The following is a 5,563-nucleotide window of genomic DNA, read 5'->3' on the forward strand; positions in this document are numbered from 1 at the left end:
CGCTCATTGGTCGGCGGCACCCGGCGGCGCGCTTTTTCATTGGAGGAGGGCACCGGGGAGAGGCCATTGGCGGGTAACGGAGAGGAAGGGAGGGGGCGGGGCTTCCGGCGGGGCGCGCGTTCATTGGGCGGTGCCGGGAAGGGCGCCCCGGCGGCGCGCGGGGGGAGGCGGCCACGTGGGGGCCGCGGCCGGGCGGGGGCGACCGCCGGTACCGGTATCGCCATCGTCACGGCCCCGCCGGCCGTTCCCGGCGGCCCCGGGGGCGGAGCAGTCGTGGGGGAGCGCCTCTCGCTCCCCCGGAGCCGGCCCGGGGGGAGCCACGTGCTGTGCCCACACGGGAACCGGCTCCCTCAGAGGGAACCGGCCTCCGCCTCGCTGCCGCCCCCGCCGGAACTGCCGCGAGTTTAACGCTGCACCGTGTAAATGGAAGGCGGGGGGCGGCTGCCCTTCCGCGGCACCGGAACCGGCGCCTTGCAGGAACTGGCGCTGCCGGCCCCGCCTTGGTGCCGGTAGCCGTGAGTCAAGGCTGTAAGGCGGGGACAGGACGGAGCCCCGGCCCAGGCTGATGCTGTAGAGCACCGCCGCGAAGAGCACCGGGCCCGGCCCCAGTTCATGTATTTAGCGGTTCCCCCTGGGCGGCGCCCACCGGGGCGACCCCGCCGCGGCAGCGGGTGCCGACATCCACGTCCTGCCGTGGTCCTTCCCCACGGGACCCGGGGGCCAGTGGGCGCCCTCTGCACCCCGTGTGGCCTGACCAAGGGGGGCACATGGCCGCAGATCCAAGAGCAGGAGGGTGGGTGTGTGTGTAAAAATAAGGAAAACCTAATAACCGGGGGTCAAAAAGGGAAAAATTAATAACTGGGGGAAAAAAAAAGGCAGAAGGAAGGTGTAGCTGAATAATTAAAGCCGGGTGAAGGCAGACTCTGTGACTTGCAGGGCTGTAACTTGCTCACCAGGAGAGAGCAATTAGTAACACAATCAGGCTGCATTGTGGGACGAAATAGAAAGGCCACAGGGAGAAGGGACAATTACCTGGTGACCCAGCCCTGTCCGCTCCTGCGGGTGCAGGGAAGAGCGCTGCTGCCCTGGGAGAGGCAAGCTCGGCTCTAGGCTCCGCCCTGGCAGTCCATACGCTTCCATTAATCATTCTTTGCTCTGAATATATTTTGGTTTCCTGGGAAAGGGACACACTCCAGAAACGGGATCTGGTCAAATGTGGCCATCTCTGAGCGGGGGGAAGAGGGGAAGTTTAGCTGACTGCAGCGGGGGAAAACTCTTGAGTTAGGAATCCTTGGGAATAGCTGACGTTATCAGTGTGACAGAGTGTCCTGACAGTCACATTCCCGCACCATGCAGCGTACGCAGAGTCGGTCCTGCAGCTAAGCCTGGAGTTCAGTTCCAAGAACTGCATTTATGAACCCGCTGCAAGAGTGGTACGTCACCCGCGAGCACACCACCACCTTCCAGGCTTCAGCTGCTCCGTCACCGTCTCAAGCCCAGGACACGCAGAGGCGGGGCGGCATCACCACCGCTGCTTCCTCCTGTGGGCCGAAGCCCCGGGCAGGTTCTCTCCCCTATCCAGCTGAAAGTGGAAGGTGGGGAAAAGTAGTCTAACTCATCCTTGACGTCCCCAGGCGCTCCTATCCCATGCTACTACTGTTCTTCCTCCCCGTGCCACAAGCCGTTGCCCAAGGAAAAGTCTTATGCTGTGGAGCAAAGCAAGTGCTGGCCCTTGAGGGCTGGTCATACTCATTGCTGAGGAAGCGGACTCGTAGTCACAGCTGTGCAACACAAAAAAGCCTCCTCGTTCCCCTGAAGAAATCCAGGTTTCAGGGACAGACCAGTACTCTGGGGCTCAGGAGACCTAGATACTGGCCCTGCCTTTGCCAGTGGCCTGCAGGAGAATCTCGGAGAACACTGTGCCTGCTTACGCCTTGAGTCCGATTTTAAAATGGGGACAAATCCATATCAGCTTCTTTTCTAAAGTGCTTTGAGATCTCTCTATGAGGAGTACTTAAGTATATATGCCAGCAGGTTTAATGCAGTTACAAGCAAAGAAGAAGGGGCTAAAAACGATGCAGACATCGGGATTTTTTATTTCTCTTTTTGAATTCTTTTGAGTCCTGCTGCCATCATCTTGTTGCACGTTCTTACGGTGTCTCGCCTACACTGTCTCAGCTGCTCCAGCTGGAAAAACAAAGCTGAGACTAACCTCCAGAAGGTGGACGGGGACTGCAAAGCTTTGAGATCCCTGAGATAAGACAGCAAGGGAGCGCAGGATGCGGAGGCACGGACAGCGTGACCGCGGCACGTGGTGCCAGCAGGAGAGAGGGGTGCTGCTCCCTGGTGAATTCGCGCCGGCGGAGGACTCTGGATGGGCAGAGTTGTAAACAGTTCCCATCATAGACTCGTTTAAGACCAATTACTATTTACAGCTTGACTCATGGAACAGAACGGACACGTTATTCAGCCTGAAGGAATGGAGTTCGCTTCGCGTACAGCCCTCTTCGCCAATCTGTAGCACGCCTCTGCCAGCAGATAAAAGCCAACTCACTGAGCAGCATTTGGGTTGAAATCGGGTGAAATTCACTCTCTTGCAGCTATTCCCCAGAGCGGAGGAGGGACAAGACAGGAACGGAGAAGCCTCACACAGCTGCGGTTCGCTGCTGGGGTTAGCCGAACGCTGTCCTGCTCCAACATGCTTCTCTGCTCCCCTCCCCACCCCTAAGCTCCAGGACAACCCAGAAGCGCACGGTGCTACAGCAAGCGCAGTTTCACTGATCGTTACAACCCTTCCGTGCTGCTGATGACTTTCCCTGGGGGATTCCTCCCGAGCGGAAACGAGGGAGAAAAAGAAGGATTAAAGAATTTTGTACAAATCTGGGCTCTGTAGCAACAAGAGCCTGAAAACCCAGTGTAAAAATCAGGATAAGTGAGACTGTGGAGTCCGCTCCCCCCGGTAGCGCTTAGGCTGGAGCTATAAACTTGAGCTAGATGCACTGGTTTTCTCCTCATTGCCATAAATGGCGTACTCAGCATTACAGAGGCTTATATCATCTCCTGCTTTCACAAACTGACTATGGAAACTGGGCGAGAAATGCTGAAAAGCTGCTGACCTTTGGAACGGTTCTAGAGACCGGCAGGGCCCTTGGGGTTATTGCAGCAAGGGAGATGGGGTTAGAACAGGAACTAGGTGACCAGGTTCCCCTTCCCAAGCCTACCGAGGCTCTCAATACCTTCAGGTTTCTCAGGAAATCCTACATAAATTCCAGGGAACAAGAACTATCTGTGATTTTGTATATACCCAGAGCTTGGAGTTCAGTGGAAGCCTCTAATAAACCACCGTAAATCAAGCAGAGCGTAGATGATGCCAGGCTTAAGACGTTAACGCAGGAATCCAGAATAAGGTTATTTACAGGAACGAGCACGTGCGCTGAAAGGGCAACGCGTGCACCAGGTGCGGCCCATCCTCTGCAGGAAGCAAAACGTTAAAGGGCCGCTTTAACGCTCAGCGTTTCTCTAGCACCGAATTGCAGCAACGTGGTGAGCGTCTGTGTGCTCGGTCCCACCTTGCCGGAGCAGCCCAAAGGCTGACTTCTGTGCCGCCCAGAGAAGATGTGTTTTTCTAACAGTCAGGTGATGAAATCCAGTTTTGAAAAAAACAACCTGGATGAAATCCAGCCAGCACAGATGACTAAGTTACACAAGGCTGAGCAGAGACACTCACCTGGTCTTCCTTGCTTAGAGGGAATGATTTCCAAGCCCTTTGGTTATGTTCAGTCTTAAAATAACCTCACTTTTCTTTCCTGGTTTGTGTCCCTATAAGAGAAAAGTTAATGAGTCCACGATATCTACTCGGGGATAAAGACTGGAGGGGAGCACAGCACCCTGTCCTCTTTGGCTCTGAGCTTCGGTTGCACGTGTGCATTTGCCCCACACATTTTCACTTGAACGTGAATAATTTTAACCTTACAGCACAAATTTAGAGCAGCAAATTGAGCTCTTCCGTAATAAAAAGAAACTCTGAAGGAGCCCAGGTAGAGGTCACTGAGCCAGCCACGTCTCAGCCTGATTTTTGATCTCTTGTTACTGCTTGGCTCTCCCTTCACTGGGGTGGAAGGATGCTCTTCCTGACATCGTCACCGAGGGACAAGCCACACGTGATCCTCCTTCGCTACCCAGAACCCGCTCGGCAATAAAAGAGGGCTTCTCTCAGGCTGTAACAATCCTACGGCTGCCGTGAGCCTTGTTCTGATGCTGGTGGCCAAGGCTCATTTCTCCCTCGCCTCTCACGCAGCATTTTCACTCGTACGGGTATTTCGCATGGGTTAAGGTACCTTTAACAACAGCACATGGGGGTAAAGTCTCTGCAACGCAGCGATATAACGGCTGATCGCAGGGCCAGTCAATGGTGGATGACACCGAGACCTCACTGCATCTCATGGCCCTGTACAGAAACAAGTAGGTACATGTTAGAGGAGGATTTGGGAAGTTCAGGGGTTTGCTGGTTTTTGATGGCTTTTCAGAGAGTTCACGAGTTGGTTTTTTTTTTTTTTTTTGCTGTACACCACTTATTTTTACTATAATTTAAAATACGGAACATATTCTTCGTGCGAGTACGTATGGGGAAAGAGCCTGGCATTTAGGAGAGCAAATAATACGTCTTTCCAGATGCTGCAGTTCCACTTATGCTAGAAAAAATTTTGGTCCGAAATCTGGGTGTTTTTGGAGAGTAAGCCGGATTCCGAAACTTTCTTTCCCAGCTAATTCCACATCCGCCTGGCAAGCTTGTGCCTTTTTCCCCGACAGATTAAATATTATTCTATCCCACGTCTAAGTGTCTTGCAAATATCAAAGCAAGGCCTATATATAGGAACGTATATTTTTGTTATTACGAAACTCGCCTTTTCCAAATCGGAGAGTTCACACGTGCAATTATTAGTTTTTAAACGGAGGGGACACTTTCCGAGCAAACCTGGCTGTTTCAGCGGCAGGACTGGATCTGCATCAGCAGCGGCAGGGCCACCGGTCCTCCACCCACCATTCCTAAAACCAATTAAAAAAACCTCCATTTCCAGCTTATTTGAAGCATTTTGGTATCACGGGGACAAGCACAGTGCAGGTGCCTGACCCTTCCACACTGGCTCGGTATCAAACTGGCTTTTTATCAGCTTCCAGTGGTGACCAACGCCGACTAGATTTCAACTGGTTTCATTATTTTCACCGCCCCTGCTATGAAAAGTGAATAAATGAACCCATTGAGATTTCCTTAAAAGTCAAGATTCAATCATCTAAAGCTGATGGGGGAGAAAAAAAGGACAGATCTCCCAGTGAAGATCCACCCGGCCAAGGCTGCGACACCTAATCGTGACCAACGCAGGGTGATAAAAAGAGAACAGCTGAAAAACGAACTATCGCCCAACCATGCCCGCTTCCTCCAGGCCCCCAACGACCCGCAGCACGGAGTTGTTTCAGAAATGATTTAAAATATGAATTAACCCTTTAATCTCAAGGCTAAAAGAACATTGCACAAATCACTCGTGCATCCTCTGCTCAAGATCAA

General features: G+C 53.1%; 1 long non-coding RNA gene across 1 annotated transcript; it reads right to left on the reverse strand.

Annotated features, from left to right (window-relative positions):
* Positions 1–3,628: 3,628 nt before the first annotated feature.
* On the reverse strand, positions 3,629–4,449 carry LOC142067723 (uncharacterized). Its single transcript, XR_012664135.1, has 2 exons — positions 4,338–4,449; positions 3,629–3,819 (listed from the first exon to the last, which is right to left on the reverse strand). It is a non-coding gene; the product is annotated as an uncharacterized LOC142067723 (long non-coding RNA).
* Positions 4,450–5,563: the final 1,114 nt, after the last annotated feature.

The sequence above is a fragment of the Phalacrocorax aristotelis genome, chromosome 23 (assembly GCF_949628215.1).
Source record: "Phalacrocorax aristotelis chromosome 23, bGulAri2.1, whole genome shotgun sequence".
Lineage (NCBI taxonomy): Eukaryota > Metazoa > Chordata > Aves > Suliformes > Phalacrocoracidae > Phalacrocorax > Phalacrocorax aristotelis.